Here is an 18,761-nt window from a genome sequence, read left to right on the forward strand (position 1 = left end):
TTCATGTAACAGCATCACACAGACTGAATAACTAATTAGAAAATGATTATCATCAGAGAAAATAGAGGCAGGAGTTTCAGACAGAAGAAACAACTAACCAAGGTAATACTGACCAACGTATACATACTGGGGAAATAGCTACATAATGAATGAAAAAAAAATAAATTACCAGAGTGGCCCTTTAAATACTAAGTAGATACAAATAATGTGTTATAGATCCTGATGTTGTATTACAAGTATGACCCGCTATTCTCTATTAGTTATGGTGACTTAACATTGCTCTGTGGAACCAAGACAGCTTAGGTTCTGTTTGAATAGTCCTTTTATTTTGGTATTAACAGCCATCTCAGTCCTTGTAGTTCAATAAGATGGCCTCAATTAGTGGTTTGGGTACCCTGCGCTTCTTGGGGGGTACTCTCCACTATACAACAGAATGGGTGCTGGTAACATAAGTCCCAAGCTTAAAACAATGGTGGTTGATCACTCCAAGGTTGAAGTTCAGTCCTAATTGCTCTTAAAGGGGTTGTCCCGCGGCAGCAAGTGGGTCTATACACTTCTGTATGGCCATATTAATGCACTTTGTAATGTACATTGTGCATTAATTATGAGCCATACAGAAGTTATAAGAAGTTTTATACTTACCTGCTCCGTTGCTGGCGTCCTCGTCTCCATGGTGCCGACTAATTTTCGGCCTCTGATGGCCAAATTAGCTGCGCTTGCGCAGTCCGGGTCTTCTGCTTTCTTCTATGGAGCCTCTCGTGCAGGATGCCGACTCCGTGTAGCTCCGCCCCGTCACGTGCCGATTCCAGCCAATCAGGAGGCTGGAATCGGCAATGGACCGCACAGAAGAGCTGCGGTCCACGGAGGAAGAGGATCCCGGCGGCCATCTTCACCGGTAAGTATAGAAGTCACCGGAGCGCGGGGATTAAGGTAAGCGCTCCGGTAAGCTTTCTTTAGGTCCCTGCATCGGGGTTGTCTCGCGCCGAACGGGGGGGGGGGGGGGGGGGGTTGAAAAAAAAAAAAACCCGTTTCGGCGCGGGACAACCCCTTTAAGTGTGCACACTGTACTCCTGTCTCAGGGACCGGTCTCCACGTGCAATTGTTGTTTAAAAGGTATCTTCCATCTGCCTAAAGCACCATAACTAACACATGGTACTATTAGGGCAGGTGACAGGGAGTCGGTGCTGTATATTTCATACTTGGCCCCTTCCTGGTTCCGGCCGACTTCACAGACGAGCACTACGAGAACCAGGAAATGGGTGAGTATGAAAAGTACAGCCCCCAGCTCGGTGTCACCTGCCCTAACAGCGCCACAAGTCAGTTCATAGTGCTTTAGGCAGGTAACAGGTTCTCTTTAGAAGGGGTATCCTGGTTACACAAAGGGGCTGTCAAATGAACACTAATCAAATGTTTAAAGTTTGATTACAGTTAAAGTTTGTAATGTGGTTCTGCTGATTTTGTGTCTGCAGCTCTATAAACCCTTCCCTTCTCCCTGCACTTCCCAAGTGTTTATCCCCAGGTTACCCTGGATATTATCTGTAGACATTCCAGCGCTACAGGTCGGGTCGCTCAGTAAAAAGGACTAGGGACTGTCTTCTTTTCTATTCAGCTCTTGGAACCAGATTGCTGACTAATAGGATGGCAGAGATAAGAGGGGCACGCACAGGAAGGAAGGACAGAGCAGGAAATTGTAGTAAATGTAGTTTCAAGTTGCAGTCAACAGGGATGCAGCAGCCATCTTGGAAAATACCAACATGGAGAAACATCAGAAATGAAGGACAGGATAAAAATATAATGGCTGCGTCATTTATACCCATAATCAGCTGCGCATAAACATGGGACAAATATCTTTTTATATGAGGATTTTTTGAAAATTCACTTCGCAGCCAGAATACCCCTCTTAGTTTGTCCACAACTCACTAATAAGTCTATCAATGTTTCACTTGTTGCATCACATTGTTAACTCATGTTCAGTCTATGATCTATCAGTGTACTCGTCTTTTTCACATGTGTTGCTGCTTAGTCCAATTCCTCCCATGCTGTATGTTTTATTTTTTTCATTTTTCTTGCCCAGATGTAGGACTTTTTTCTTTGTTAAATACCATTCAGTTAGTCCAGTGTTCAAGCTTTTCTAGATCTTCTTGAATACTCTTTTCCATAGCGTCCATCATGACAGCACACATGGAAGTTGCTCCGCCTGTGATCCTTGGGACAGGAAGAAGGAGTTCTTTAAAAAGCCACCTCCCTCTGCTTGACTCCAGTGTCTTCCTGTCCCAAACGGACACAGGAGGAGTTCTCCGTGCTGAGGATGGAGGCAGGGGGAGCTGCGAGCACTACTCACCGGGGCGCGGGGTATCCGGCCAGGGGAGGCAGCTTCCTCGCTCCTTCCAGAGGATTGGCATCTTCTGTGGGGACGGAGCAGCAGGTGCGACTGCTCTGCGCTCCTGCTCCCCGGCATCTAGTGGCGGCCGGCTTCAGGGTATGGGGCGGCGCCGCATCATGCGCAATGACGTCAGACGTCGGCGGGATGACGTCAGACGTAGCGCGGGCGCTTAAAGGCGCCAAATTCAAATATGAATGATCCCTTTCATGTCCTAGGCGTCTCTTCCTTCCTGGCTGAGCAAATATGGATAGCGCTGAAGGGGATAAGATTGTGCCAACTGTAAGTAGTCCACTTGGACAAAAATGGGGGACATTTTTGTGAGTAATGAAGTTTCACACCTGGTATTAGTAATGGCTTCTCCTTAAAGGAGGAAGCATTAAAAACTAAGCAGGAGAAAAAAAGGATCAAGAGGTGTGGGTTATGCGCAAAAAAAGTGGACGATAACGCCAAGAGACCCATATGCTCGGACTGTGCTACAAAAATAGTTAAAGACGAGCAACACAACCTATTACAGGGTATTCGGGAAATGGTGCGTGAAGAGGTACAGACACTAAAAGAGCAAACCTTGGACGCCCAGCTGGGACCATCCCGGAAAAGGGCCCGCACCAAAACTTATGGGATCTCTTCACCTGAACATTCCGAGGGAGAGTTTTCAGACAACTCATCAGAAGTGTCAACCCCCACACCAGAAGGGGATAAAAAGTTCTTTTTCTCAAATATAGACCTAGAGGAGTTAATCTCGCAGTCCGTAACACCATGGAGGTCACTGATATGTCGCAGGTCAGATCAGTGCAAGATGAAATGTTTGGGGGCCTCAGAACCCGCCACAAGAAGTGCTTCCCAGTTAACGAAAACCTGCGAAATATGATCTTGGATGAGTGGCACAAACCCAAACGAGGGTCCATCATCCAAAAAGATTTCAGAGAGAGACTCTCATTTACTGCGGAGGATGCCTCTCTTTGGCGAGTAATCCCCAAAGTTGACGTCCCAGTCGCAAAATTGACAAAAAAGACGGCGCTCCCCTTTGAGGACTGCTCCCAGTTGAAAGATCCGATGGAACGTAAAATGGAGGGGTTTCTGAAAGGCGTATGGGAATCAGAGACCAACATAGCGGCCACATCGGTGGCAAGATCCCTGCACCTATGGCTCGATCAGTTGGATTCCCACCTACATTTAAAAACCCCTAGGTAAGAGCTCCTCAAATGCCTACCCCTAATTAAAAAAACGACAGCTTTTTTAGCGGACGCATCGGGGGAGTCCGTGAGGTTCGCTGCAAGAAGTGCAGGCCTAGGAAATGCGGCCAGACGGGCCTTATGGCTCAGATCATGGGCAGAAGACCAAACGTCCAAGTCCAGGTTATGCACGATCCCTCTGGTGGGCGAATACCTTTTCGGACCAACACTGGACAAAATCTTGAAGAAATCAGCAGATAAAAAACTAGGTTTCCTAACGAATTATCTACCCAAGAAAACCATTCCCTTTCGGAGAGAGTATATTCCAAGGGGAAAAAGCAAAGGGAAGACAGGTAGGTGGTCCTACCCGAAAGGGGGTAGAGGGAGAACTTCGAGGTTTCCCTCTAGATTTGACCCAAGATAAGAGTTATGGTGGGGGGTAGACTTCTCCAGTACTCAGAAAACTGGCTGCAGATCTCAAAAAGCCCCTGGGTTCTGGAGATAGTCTCTACAGGTTATAAAATCAGGCTGAACTCGAATCCCCCGATAATTTCTGCATAACACCACTGCAGCCCCCCAACCTCCAAGCAAAATTGGAGGAGGGCGTATTTAATTTGATTAAGATAGGAGCAGTTATTCCTGTCCCTGCAGCGGTTATTATTCCCGTTTATTTTTGGTCCCAAAGCCGAACGGCAAGTTTAGAGTTATTTTGAATCTCAAAAAGTTGAACGCTTATGTAAATAATTATACGTTTAAAATGGAAACCATACGCTCGACGGTCCCATTAATAGGTCAGGGTAACGTTATGTGTACTATAGACCTAAAAGATGCATATTTCCACATCCCCATCCATGCGACATCTCAAAAATTCTTAAGATTTTCAGTTTATAGGGATAAGACCATACAACATTTTCAATTTATCTGCCTACCGTTCGGTATCTCCTCAGCCCCTAGAGTGTTCACAAAAATCATGATAGAACCAGTTAGGTTCCTGCGGGAACGCAATATTAAAATCGTCCCTTATCTAGACGACCTTCTACTGATAGCAAGTGACGCTAAAACCATGAGGGCCCAGTTAGAGGAGACATTACATCTACTCAGAAAACTAGGCTGGATCATCAATTACGAAAAATCTAGCCTAGTCCCAGAAACCAAAAAGATTTTTCTGGGGATTCTCCTGGATTCAAATACAAATCGGTCCTTTTTACCTGAATTAAAAGTTTCCCACATTTTGAAAGAGATACGGAATTTCCAAAAGAAAAAAGAGATGTCAGTTAGGGAAACAATGCACATCCTGGGCCTAATGACGTCCTGTCTTCCGGCAGTTCCCTGGTCTCAGTTTCACTCCAGGTCTTTACAACAAAAACTGTTGACGACCTGGGATCGTTCTCAGGAGTCCTTGAAGGAGAAATTCAAACTACCACTATGGGTAAAAAAATCCCTAGATTGGTGGCTGGCACCATCAAACCTTAGGAAAGGAGTCCAGTGGGCACTCTCTCCGTGCGTCACTATAAATACGGATGCCAGCGGTACAGGATGGGGAGCCCAAGTGGCAGGTGAAGCCTTGCAGGGATCCTGGTCTAGGTTCACCAGTACCCACTCATCCAATTACAGAGAACTAAGGGCGGTCTGGAAATCCCTGATTAGATCAGAGGATGTATTGCGAAACAGACAAGTGAAAATATTTTCAGATAATATGACTACGGTTTCCTTTCTCTGACACCAGGGAGGCACCCGGTATCCTCGCCTACAGTATATGGCGAGCAAAATACTATCGTGGGCAGAGGTCAACACGGCATCCCTCTCGGCGGTCCATTTAAAAGGGACTCAAAATCAGGTGGCAGACTTCCTGAGCAGGAAAAGACTGGATCCGGGAAACTAGTCCCCCAACCCGGAAGTATTCCAACAACTTACAGACCAGTGGGGGCTACCACAAGTAGACCTGCTTGCCTCAAGAAAAAATGCAAAATGCCGGGACTTCTCCCTAGATCCAGCAGACCAGCCACTAGCATTAGATGCACTATCCCAGGAATGGGAAATGCCCCTGGCTTATGCGTTCCCTCCCTTACCGCTGATAGCAAGATGCCTGCAAAAAATCGCACGCAGTCACACCACCCTCATATTCATCGCCTCGGCATGGCCAAAAATACCATGGTATCCAATGCTGAATTGGTTGGCAATACAATCTCCGATAGCGCTACCCCTCAGAGAGGATCTCCTGTCCCAGGGCGCAGTTTTGTTCCAGAGAATCCACTGGCTAAAACTGATGGCCTGGCTGCTGAGAGGCAGAGATTAAAAAAACAGGGGCTTTCCGACAAGGTGATTAATACTTTATTTAAGAGTCCGAAATCAACTACTTCGAAAATTTATTATAAAATTTGGGAAGCATTCTGTACGTGGTATAAACCAGAGAGCCCTAACCTAGACTGTCCGGACTTTTTTAAAATTCTAGATTTTTTTGCAAGCAGGGCTAGACAAAGGTCTTAGTCCCCGAACTCTGCGGGTTCAGACAGCAGCTCTTAGTGCCCTGTTTGATGTTAAACTTTCGGAAAACAAATGGATAAGAAGGTTCCTGAAGGGGGCTGATAGATCAAAACCCTTCGTGAGGGAGCCATCACCCTCATGGGATCTTAATATAGTCCTGGAGGGCCTTTGCGACCCACCATTCGAGCCCATTAACCAGATCATGGTTAGAAACCTATCCATGAAAGTTGCCTTTCTGATCGCCATCACATCGGCTAGGAGAATTGGCGAGTTACAAGCCTTATCTAGTAGAGAACCCTACTTAAGGGTCTTAGATAATCGGGTAATATTCAAACACCCCCCCCCCCTCCGACTTCTTACCAAAAGTCGTGTCCCCTTTCCATCTAAATTAAGAAATAACACTGCCATCTTTTTGTCAAAATTTCAGTAACGTGAAAGAAGAGCGTCTTCATAACCTAGACGTCCGAAGAGTAGTAAAAACCTACCTAGAGGTTACTCAAACTTTCCGAAAGTCAGAAAAGTTCTTCTTACAATACCAAGGGGCCAATAGGTGCAGACCAGCTTCAAAGGACACTATAGCTAGATGGATCAGGTTAGCGATTCAGGAGACCTACAAGACCAGAGATTTGGTAACTCCGGAGGGGACGAGGGCCCACTCCACCAGGGCTCTTGCCACCTCCTGGGCAGAACGCAGGGGAGCCTCAATAGATCAGATCTGCAAGGCAGCGACATGGTCTAGTATAAATACATTCGCAAGACATTATAGACTAGATCTCCAATCAAATACAGAGTTGGCCTTTGGATGGAAAGTGCTTCAGGTAGTAGTCCCCCCCCTAAAAAAAGGTCTTATGATTTAGTATACCTCCATGTGTGCTGTCATGATGGACGCTATGGAAAGACAAGAATTATTCTTACCGTTAATTCCTTTTCCATGAGTCCATCATGACAGCACATGCTTTCCCACCCTTGATTGATGTATATAATGTCTGTACATACGATTAATGTCTTTCAGTGCTAATTAGAGATGAGCGAACACCAAAATGTTCGGGTGTTCGTTATTCGTAACGAACTTCCCGTGATGCTCGAGGGTTCGTTTCGAACAACGAACCCCATTGAAGTCAATGGGCGACCAGAACATTTTTGTATTTCGCCGATGCTCGCTAAGGTTTTCATGTGTGAAAATCTGGGCAATTCAGGAAAGTGATGGGAATGACACAGTGACGGATAGGGCAGGCGAGGGGCTACATGTTGGGCTGCATCTCAAGTTCCCAGGTCCCACTATTAAGCCACAATACCGGCAAGAGTGGGCCCCCCCCCTCCCAACAACTTTTACTTCTGAAAAGCCCTCATTAGCATGGCATACCTTTGCTAAGCACCACACTACCTCCAACAAAGCACAATCACTGCCTGCATGACACTCCACTGACACTTCTCCTGGGTTACATGCTGCCCAACCGCCCCCCCTCCCCCCCACAGCGCACACCAAAGTGTCCCTGCGCAGCCTTCAGCTGCCCTCATGCCACACCACGCTCATGTCTATTTAGAATTGCGTCTGCCATGACGAGGGACCGCAGGCACACACTGCAGAGGTTGGCACGGCTAGGCAGCGACCCTCTTTAAAAGTGGCGGAGCGATAGCCCACAATGCTGTACAGAAGCAATGAGAAATAGAATCCTGTGCCACCGCCATCAGGAGCTGCACACGTGGGCATAGCAATGGGGAACCTATGTGCCACACACTATTCATTCTGTCAAGGTGTCTGCATGCCCCAGTCAGACCGGGCTTTTTAATTCATAGACACAGGCAGGTACAACTCCCTATTGTGAAGTCCCTGTCGACCCACAGCATGGGTGGCTCCCTGGAACCCACCGGCGGTACACAGAAATATCCCATTGCATTGCCCAACACAGCTGAGGTAGTAATGTCGTGCTTAATGCAGGTGGGCTTCGGCCCACACTGCATGCCCCAGTCTGACTGGGGTTCTTTATAAGTGTACAGATGTAGTAAAAACTCCGTGTGCACCTACAGCATGGGTGGGTGCCAGGAAGCCACCGGCGGTACATAGAAATATCCCATTGCATTGCCCAACACAGCTGAGGTAGTAATGTTGTGCTTAACCCTTTCCAATCCAATTTGTATATGGTTTTCCTAGGGGGCTTACTCTTTTTCTGCTGTTATACAACGGCGCTATATGCTGGCTAAAGCCAATACTGCATGAGCTGACACGTAGGATAGGCTCCGACAGCAGAGAGGCTGGCAATATACAGTAAGAGAACCCCGACGGACGTCTACCAACAACGGAGCTGTACAGCCTTAAACCCTAATGTCTTCACAGGTCACACAGTGGACTGGAAAGGGTTAATGCAGGTGGGTTTCGGCCCACACTGCATGCCCCAGTCAGACTGGGGTTCTTTACAAGTGGACACATGTAGGTTTAACTCCCTGTGGACCCACTGCCTGGGTGGGTGCCAGGAAGCCACCGGCGGTACATAGAAATATCCCATTGCATTGCCCAACACAGCTGAGGTAGTAATGTCGTGCGTAATACAGGTGGGCTTCGGCCCACACTGCATGCCCCAGTCAGACGGGTTCTTTAGAAGTGTACAGATGTATTAAAAACTCAGTGTGCACCTACAGCATGGGTGGCTCCCTGGAACCCACCGGCGGTACACAAAAATATCCCATTGCATTGCCCAACACAGCTGAGGTAGTAATGTCATGCGTAATACAGGTGGGCTTCGGCCCACACTGCATGCCCCAGTCAGACTGGGGTTCTTTACAAGTGGACACATGTAGGTTTAACTCCCTGTGGACCCACTGCCTGGGTGGGTGCCAGGAAGCCACCGGCGGTACATAGAAATATCCCATTGCATTGCCCAACACAGCTGAGGTAACGTCAGCTGTAATGCAGGTGGGCTAAAAATTAATTTGATTACACTGTAGGCGAGGGCCCACAAAAATTGCTGTATCAACAGTACTAATGTACATCCCAAAAATTGGCCATGGCCAGCCAAGAGGGCAGGTGAAACCCATTAATCGCTTTGGTTAATGTGGCTTAAGTGGTAACTAGGCCTGGAGGCAGCCCAGTGTAACGAAAAATTGGTTCAAGTTAAAGTTCCAACGCTTTTAAGCGCATTGAAACTTATAAAAATTGTTCTGAAAAATTATTTGAGTGAGCCTTGTGGCCCTAAGAAAAATTGCCCGTTCAGCGTGATTACGTGAGGTTTCAGGAGGAGGAGCAGGAGGAGGAGGAGGAGGAATATTAGACACAGATTGATGAAGCAGAAATGTCCCCGTTTTGGATGGTGAGAGAGAACGTAGCTTCCATCCGCGGGTGCAGCCTACGTATTGCTTACGTATCGCTGCTGTCCGCTGGTGGAGAACAGAAGTCTGGGGAAATCCAGCCTTTGTTCATCTTGATGAGTGTTAGCCTGTCGGCACTGTCGGTTGACAAGCGGCTACGCTTATCTGTGATGATTCCCCCAGCCGCACTAAACACCCTCTCCGACAACACGCTAGCCGCAGGACAAGCAAGCACCTCAAGGGCATACAGGGCTAGTTCAGGCCACGTGTCCAGCTTCGACACCCAGTAGTTGTAGGGGGCAGAGGCGTCACCAAGGATGGTCGTGCGATCCGCTACGTACTCCCTCACCATCCTTTTGCAGTGCTCCCGCCGACTCAGCCGTGACTGGGGAGCGGTGACACAGTCTTGGTGGGGAGCCATAAAGCTGGCCAGGCCCTTAAAGACTGTTGCACTGCCTGGGATGTACATGCTGCTCGATCTACGCACATCCCCTGCAACATGGCCCTCGGAACTGCGCCTTCTGCCACTAGCGCTGTCGGCTGGGAATTTTACCATCAGCTTGTCCGCAAGGGTCCTGTGGTATAGCAACACTCTCGAACCCCTTTCCTCTTCGGGAATCAGAGTGGGCAGGTTCTCCTTATACCGTGGATCGAGCAGTGTGTACACCCAGTAATCCGTAGTGGCCAGAATGCGTGCAACGCGAGGGTCACGAGAAAGGCATCCTAACATGAAGTCAGCCATGTGTGCCAGGGTACCTGTACGCAACACATGGCTGTCTTCACTAGGAAGATCACTTTCAGGATCCTCCTCCTCCTCCTCCTCCTCCTCAGGCCATACACGCTGAAAGGATGACAGGCAATCAGCCGGTGTACCGTCAGCAGCGGCCCAAGCTGTCTCTTCCCCCTCCTCCTCATCCTCCTCATGCTCCTCCTCCTCCTCCTGTACGCGCTGAGAAATAGACAGGAGGGTGCCCTGACTATCCAGCGGCATACTGTCTTCCCCCGCCCCCGTTTCCGAGCGCAAAGCAGCTGCCTTTATGGTTTGCAGGGAATTTCTCAAGATGCATAGCAGAGGAATGGTGACGCTAATGATTGTAGCATCGCCGCTCACCACCTGGGTAGACTCCTCAAAATTACCAAGGACATGGCAGATGTCTGCCAACCAGGCCCACTCTTCTGAAAGGAATTGAGGAGGCTGACTCCCACTGCGCCGCCCATGTTGGAGTTGGTATTCGACTATAGCTCTACGCTGTTCATAGAGCCTGGCCAACATGTGGAGCGTAGAGTTCCACCGTGTGGGCACGTCGCACAGCAGTCGGTGCACTGGCAGCTTAAAGTGATGTTGCAGGGTGCGCAGGGTGGCAGCGTCCGTGTGGGACTTGCGGAAATGTGCACAGAGCCGGCGCGCCTTTACGAGCAGGTCTGACAAGCGTGGGTAGCTTTTCAGAAAGCGCTGAACCACCAAATTAAAGACGTGGGCCAGGCATGGCACGTGCGTGAGGCTGCCGAGCTGCAGAGCCGCCACCAGGTTACGGCCGTTGTCACACACGACCATGCCCGGTTGGAGGCTCAGCGGCGCAAGCCAGCGGTCGGTCTGCTGTGTCAGACCCTGCAGCAGTTCGTGGGCCGTGTGCCTCTTATCGCCTAAGCTGAGTAGTTTCAGCACGGCCTGCTGACGCTTGCCCACCGCTGTGCTGCCACACCGCGCGACACCGACTGCTGGCGACATGCTGCTGCTAACACATCTTGATTGTGAGACAGAGGAGGAGGAGGAGGAGGAGGGTGCTTTAGTGGAGGAAGCATACACCTCCGCAGATACCAGCACCGAGCTGGGGCCCGCAATTCTGGGGGTGGGTAGGACGTGAGCGGTCCCAGGCTCTGACTCTGTCCCAGCCTCCACTAAATTCACCCAATGTGCCGTCAGGGAGATGTAGTGGCCCTGCCCGCCTGTGCTTGTCCACGTGTCCGTAGTTAAGTGGACCGTGGCAGTAACCGCGTTGGTGAGGGCGCGCACAATGTTGCGGGAGACGTGGTCGTGCAGGGCTGGGACGGCACATCGGGAAAAGTAGTGGCGACTGGGAACTGAGTAGCGCGGGGCCGCCGCCTCCATGATACTTTTGAAGGACTCCGTTTCCACAACCCTATACGGCAGCATCTCAAGGCTGATGAATTTTGCGATGCGGACGGTTAACGTTTGAGCGTGCGGGTGCGTGGCGGCGTACTTGCGCTTGCGCTCGAACACTTGCGCAAGCGACGGCTGAACGGTGCGCTGAACTACACTGCTGGATGGGGCCGAGGACAGCGGAGATGAGGGTGTGGGTGCAGGCCATGAGGCGGTAGTGCCTGTGTCCTGAGAGGGGGGTTGCATCTCAGTGGCAGGTTGGGGCACAGGGGGAGAGGCAGGGGTGCAAACCGGAGGCGGTGAACGGCCTTTGTCCCACCTTGCGGGGTGCTTGGCCATCATATGTCTGCGCATGGTGGTGGTGGTGAGGCTGTTGGTGTTGGCTCCCCGGCTGAGCTTTGCGCGACAAAGGTTGCACACCACTGTTCGTCGGTCGTCAGGCGTCTCTGTGAAAAACTGCCAGACCTTAGAGCACCTCGGCCTCCGCAGGGTGGCATGGCGCGAGGGGGCGCTTTGGGAAACACTTGGTGGATTATTCGGTCTGGCCCTGCCTCTACCCCTGGCCCTGGACACCGCACTGCCTCTTGCAACCTGCCCTGCTGATGCCCTTGACTCCCCCTCTGAAGACCTGTCCTCCTGAGTAAGCGTTGCACACCAGGTGGGGTCAGTCACCTCATCGTCCTGCTGCTCTTCCTCCGAATCCTCTGTGCGCTGCTCCCTGGGACTTACTGCCCTTACTACTACCTCACTGCAAGACAACTGTGTCTGATCGTCATCGTCCTCCTGACCCACAGAAAGTTGTTGAGACAGTTGGCGGAAGTCCCCAGCCTCTTCCCCCGGACCCCGGGAACTTTCGAATGGTTGGGCATCTGTGACGATAAACTCCTCTGGTGGGAGAGGAACCGCTGCTGCCCAATCTAAGCAGGGGCCCGAGAACAGTTCCTGGGAGTGCTCCCGCTCCTGAGCAGGTGTTTCTGTAGTGGAGTGAGGAGGCTGGGAGGAAGGAGGAGCAGCAGACAGAGGATTCGGATTGGCAGCAGTGGACGGCGCAGAACTGCGGGTAGACGATAGGTTGCTCGAAGCACTTTCTGCCATCCAGGACAGGACCTGCTCACACTGCTCATTTTCTAATAACCGTCTCCCGCGTGGACCCATTAATTGGGCGATGAATGTGGGGACGCCAGAAACGTGCCTCTCTCCTAATCGCGCAGCAGTCGGCTGCGACACACCTGGATCAGGAGCTTGGCCTGTGCCCACACCCTGACTTGGCCCTCCGCGTCCTCGGCCGCGTCCACGTCCTCTAGGCCTACCCCTACCCCTCAGCATGCTGTATTACCAGTGATTTGATTTCACAGGCAGGAAATAAATTGGCGCAAGACTGCAGGCCAAATATAATTTTTGCCCTTTTTGGAAAACGAAAGGCCCCACTGCCTCTAGTGAATGAATTATCTAAGTTTAATAACTGTGCTGTGTCCCTGCTTATGTGTCACAGAACGTGAGGGTAGCAGAGTTATTATAACTCTTGGAGAGCAGGTATTTTTTTCCCAATTAAGGAAAGCAAATGGCGAAGCCAGCAGTAAAGCGTAGCTGGGTGCGTCTGATTTAGCAATGTTTTTCACGCAGCTCACACGTGTCCACAGCCCTTAGGACGGACAGAGGCTGGACAAATAGTTGTTTTCTGTTTTTTCCCACCAAAAGGCAGCACTGCGTATATTCAATGAACATGAGAAGTTTAATAACTGTGCTGTGTCCCTGCTTATGTGTCACAGAACGTGAGGGTAGCAGAGTTATTATAACTCTTGGAGAGCAGGTATTTTTTTCCCAATTAAGGAAAGCAAATGGCGAAGCCAGCAGTAAAGCGTAGCTGGGTGCGTATGATTTAGCAATGTTTTTCACGCAGCTCACACGTCTCCACAGGCGTAAGGACGGACACAGGCTGGACAAATAGATTTGTTTTCAGTTTTTTCCCACCAACAGGCAGCACTGCGTATATTCAATGAACATGAGAAGTTTAATAACTGTGCTGTGTCCCTGCTTATGTGTCACAGAACGTGAGGGTAGCAGAGTTATTATAACTCTGGCAGAGCAGGTATTTTTTTCCCAATTAAGGAAAGCAAATGGCGAAGCCAGCAGTAAAGCGTAGCTGGGTGCGTATGATTTAGCAATGTTTTTCACGCAGCTCACACGTGTCCACCGCCCGTAAGGACGGACACAGGCTGGACAAATAGATTTGTTTTCAGTTTTTTGCCACCAACAGGCAGCACTGCGTATATTCTATGAACATGAGAAGTTTAATAACTGTGCTGTGTCCCTGCTTATGTGTCACAGAACGTGAGGGTAGCAGAGTTATTATAACTCTGGCAGAGCAGGTATTTTTTTCCCAATTAAGGAAAGCAAATGGCGAAGCCAGCAGTAAAGCGTAGCTGGGTGCGTATGATTTAGCACTGTTTTTCATGCAGCTCACACGTGTCCACAGCCCGTAATGACGGACAGAGGCTGGACAAATAGATTTGTTTTCAGTTTTTTCCCACCAAAAGGCAGCACTGCTATATTCAATGAATAATAACTGTGTTGTGGCCCTGCCTATACAATTCTTTCCCTGCAGTATCAATGCAGGGTGCAATGCTCTGCAGAGGCGATTTTGAGAAGCCCAAAAAAAATGCAGCACAGCTAACAGCAGCCTGGACAGTACTGCACACAGATAAATATGGCCCTAGAAAGGACCGTTGAGGTTCTTGAAGGCTACACTCACTCCTAACACTCTCCCTGCCTATGCAGCACTTCTGTCCCTAATGCCAGGTGCAACGGTCTGCAGAGGCGATTTTGAGAAAAAAAAAAATCCCACTGCTAACAGCAGCCAACACACAGCTATCAGTGGCCCTAATAAGGACCTTTGGGGGGTCTTGAAGCCTACACTAACTACCAATTCTTTCCCTACAGCAGCTCCGGTATAAACAGCACTGTCCCTCATCTAACTCACACCGCATCTGAGGCGAGCCGCGGGAGGGGCCGACTTTTATATTAGGCGAACACCTGATCTCGCCAGCCACTCACAGCAGGGGGGTGGTATAGGGCTTAAACGTTGCAGGGGGAAGTTGTAATGCCTTCCCTGTCTTTCAATTGGCCAGAAAAGCGCGCTAACGTCTCAGGGAAGGAAGTGAAAGTAACCAGAACACCGCATGGTGTTCGTTACGAATAACGAACATCCCGAACACCCTAATATTCGCACGAATATCAAGCTCGGACGAACGCGTTCGCTCATCTCTAGTGCTAATAAAAAAACTGTTGGACCTCGTATCCATTGTGATAATTTGGAAGTCACTGGAGTCAAGCGGTGGGAGGTGGCTTTTTAAAGAACTCCTTCTTTCTGTCCCAAGGATCACAGGCGGAGCAACCTCCATGTGTGCTGTCATGATGGAATCATGGAAAAGGAATCAACAGTAAGAATAATTCTTGTCTTTCTCTCTTCCCGAGTGTTAGCTATCCCTCTTAGCTTTGTGTCGTCGGCAAATTTGATCAGTTTCCCATCAATTCCCCCCTCCAGATCATTTATAACAATGTTGACCAACACTGGGCCCAGGACAGAGCCTTGTGGTATACTTCTTGATTAGAGATGAGCGAGTATACTCGTTTCGAGTAATTACTCAATTGAGCACCGCGATTTTCGAGTACTTCTGTACTCGGGTGAAAAGATTCGGGGGCGCCGGGGGGTGGGGGGTAGCAGCGGGAGAACAGGGGGGAGCCCTCTCTCTCCCTCTCCCCCCCACTCCCCGATTCAACCCCCTGCTCACCCACGGCGCCCCCCGAATCTTTTCACCCGAGTATGGAAGTACTCGAAAATCGCGGCGCTCGGGCAAAAAAGGGGTGTGGCTGAGTAGGTTCGCTCATCTCTATTCTTGATACATTCTTCCACTTGGATGTGCAGCCATTTATGACCACTCTTTGAGTACGATCACTCAGCCAGTTCTGAATTCACCTAAGAGTTGCCTTGTCAATCCCATATTTGGTCATTTTCTCAATAAGGATGGTATGAGATACTTTGGCATATATCCAGTAGATAGATCAGCACTCACGGGTTTTCATTTTTTAAAAGCGAATAATCTTTATTCCTCAGTAAAAAAACTGCATTGCTGCAACGTTTCGATCGTATATGGATCTTTTTCAAGCATGCAATAAAAGTGAAAAAATCACATATATATATATATATATATATATATATATACACACATACCCAACATACTGTATACCTCACAACTAGAGATGAGCGAACGTACTCGTTACGAGTACTTACGCACCCGAGCACCGCCATTTTCGAGTACAGCAGTACTCGCCCGTAAAGATTCGGGGGGCGCCGTGGCGGCACGGGGGGTAGCAGTGGGGAGTGGGGGGGAGAGGGAGAGAGAGAGGGCTCCCCCTGTTCCCCGCTGCTCCCCCCCGCACCGCCGCGCCTCTCCCAGCCCCCCGGCGCCCCCCGAATCTTTACGCCCGAGTACTGAAGTACTCGAAAATGGCGGTACTCGGGTGCGTAAGTACTCGTTACGAGTACGTTCGCTCATCTCTACTCACAACCAATAGACAGACCATGACAAACATAACCCCTCCTCAACAAGGCAGCGATTGGATCAAGATCCTGCAGCACAACAGACTCAAATCAATTAACAAATCATTGATGACATTGGCACATAAGATGATAGACCAACACTGCACTTACCGCGGCGTGTGAGGCCCTATCTGTGCAAGAGCGGATGGAGAGAAACTCCCATATCCGCCCAACAATCAGAGAGCACCGTGACATAACCGTCACCTCCCGGAAACGTGAAAGCTCCCATTTGCACCTGCATGAGCCTAAACCAATCACGATGTTGACCGTACCCAATCTAGGTGCTCATGATGAACAGCGCATGCGCAGCCCATATATGGAATCAGACCGTGTAGAGGGGGTCATCCGAGCCTAGCACAAGCGTATAGCGCAACAAGTAGTGCTTAAAGTATTAAGGCTGGAAAACCTCAATCAAATGAAATTATCTTTAGAGCAGTAAACACAAAACCAATATAGAACACAGAATTAAATGTGGTGCTGCAGGATATCGGTCCAGAAGGCAATACCTGGAAAGAAGAAAAATAAAATGAGAGAGTGCAAAAAAAAAGACTATATACAATAAACGTAACAAGACCAAAGCAAAACACCAATCAATAGACAATATATCATACTGCTATGATATGGATATCAGCTATGATAGGAGACCCATCAAAAAAACAAAAAAAGAACTAAAATATATATTATAACGTTACTTTCACCACATAATATACTTCCAACTTAACACCAATAAGATCACAAAAACATGACTAAATATATGGTGTAGCATTATATTTGAGATGTAATCCCTGTGGTGTAAGTGTGTCTAATTCATATATCCACTTGAGTTCAAGGTATTTGACTCGACCCTCACGATCTCCTCCTCTTGGTAGTGGTTGCACCCCATCAATAATGCGAAAACGCAACTGGCTGATGAAGTGTCCCACCTCTTTGTTGCCCGTACGCACAGTACCTTTGTGTTTGGAGATGAGATAGTTGTGAATCCAACTAGGAGTTGCCTTGTCAATCCTATATTTGGTCATTTTCTCAATAAGGATGCAATGAGATACTTTGGCAAATGCTTTACTAAAGTCAAGATATCCTATATCCGCCGCATTTCCCTGATCAACCCAGTCGGTAATTCTGTCATAGAAGGAAATTAGATTCGTCTGGCATGACTTGTTTGTTACAAACCCATGCTGGCTCTGGTTAATTACTTCATTTTTATCCAAGTACTTGCATGCATGCTGTTTAATAATTTGTTCAAAGATCTTTCCCAGTATAGAAGTCAGGCTCACAGGCCTGTAGTTTCCTGGATTCACCTTCTTCCCTTTTTTGAAGATGGGGACAACATTTGCCCTTTTCAAATCTTCTGGGACTTCTCCTGGTCTCCAGGAATTTTCAAAGATTATTGTGAGTGGTTCAGCAATTACCTCTGCTGCTTTCTTTAGTATCCTAGGATGTAATTCATCTGGACCTTGGGACTTGAATTCATTTATGTTAGCCCTGTGTTCCCTCACCATCTCTCTGCTTACAGATAGCCTGCATTCTTTTATTTCTCCAATAGCACCGGGAAGATCAGTTGATGTTCCATCAACTTTCTGTGAGACAACAGATGCAAAATAGGAATTTAACCCCTTAGTGATGGAGCTTTTTTGCTTTTTTCCATTTTTGTTTTTTCCTCCCCCCTTTTAAAAAATTGTAACTCTTCATTTGTCCATCGACGTCGCTGTATGATGGATTGTTTTTTGCGGGACGAGTTGTAATTTTCAGTGGTACTATTTATTATACCATATAATGTACTGAAAAACTTAAAAAAGATTCGAAGTGGAGAGAAATGGAAAAAAAAAGATATTCCACCATCTTTTGTTGCGTTCTGTTTCTACAGCAGAGAAGCTGCAATGAAAATGACCTGATAACTTTATTTTATGGGTCAGTACGATTAATATGATACCAAACTTGTATAGTTTGTTTTTGCTGTAGTACTTGTATTTTTTTCTAAGATATTTAATTTTTTTTTAATCATTTTTTGTGTCCGCTTTCTGCGCACAATAACTTTTTATTTTTCCGTCGACATAGTTGAGTGAGGGCTCATTTTGTGCAACACGTCCTGTCGTTTCTTTTGGTACCATTTTTGCAAACAATTGACTTTGTGATCACTTTTTATTACATTTTTTCTTGGAGATAGGGTGACCAAAAAAGTGCATTTCTGACGTTCTTTATTTTTTTTTCATACCACGTTCACCGAGTGGGTAAAATAATGCATTAATTTGATAGATTGGACTTTTACAGATGCAGCGATACCAAACACGAATTTTTGGTCTAATATTTTGATTTTTTTTTTATTGCGAATATGGCAAAAGCTTTTTCTTTTTTAACTTTTATAACTTTTTTTTTAATGATTAGTAAAACTTTTTTGTTCTTATATTTACACTTTCTTTGAGTCTTCCTAGAGGACTACAACTAGCGATCTTTTGATCACTCCTGCAGTATGACGTAATAAACAGCTGACGCTCGCACTGTATGGAGGGAGATAGCGGCGTTATTTCCCTCCATACATGTCCTGCAACGGCAGGACGTAAAAACACTATTGGGCCGTCACTAAGGGGTTAAAAGTTCGGCCTTCTCAACATCATTCTTAATCAGTTTACCATTTTCATCCTGTAAGCATCTTTGACGTTTCTTTTGCTTTTGACATATTCCCCCAAATCTTTTTTTTAT

At 48.0% G+C, this 18,761-nt stretch overlaps 2 protein-coding genes across 3 annotated transcripts in view; both read left to right on the forward strand.

The window, feature by feature from the left end:
- Positions 1-18,761, forward strand: part of LOC136631773 (NXPE family member 1-like) — a 301,785-nt gene that overhangs the window by 46,328 nt on the left and 236,696 nt on the right. The window lies entirely within an intron of this gene.
- The window catches only part of LOC136631774 (NXPE family member 1-like), a 109,202-nt gene that overhangs the window by 530 nt on the left and 89,911 nt on the right, over positions 1-18,761 (forward strand). The window lies entirely within an intron of this gene.

The sequence above is a fragment of the Eleutherodactylus coqui genome, chromosome 6 (assembly GCF_035609145.1).
Source record: "Eleutherodactylus coqui strain aEleCoq1 chromosome 6, aEleCoq1.hap1, whole genome shotgun sequence".
NCBI classification, from domain to species: Eukaryota; Metazoa; Chordata; class Amphibia; order Anura; family Eleutherodactylidae; genus Eleutherodactylus; species Eleutherodactylus coqui.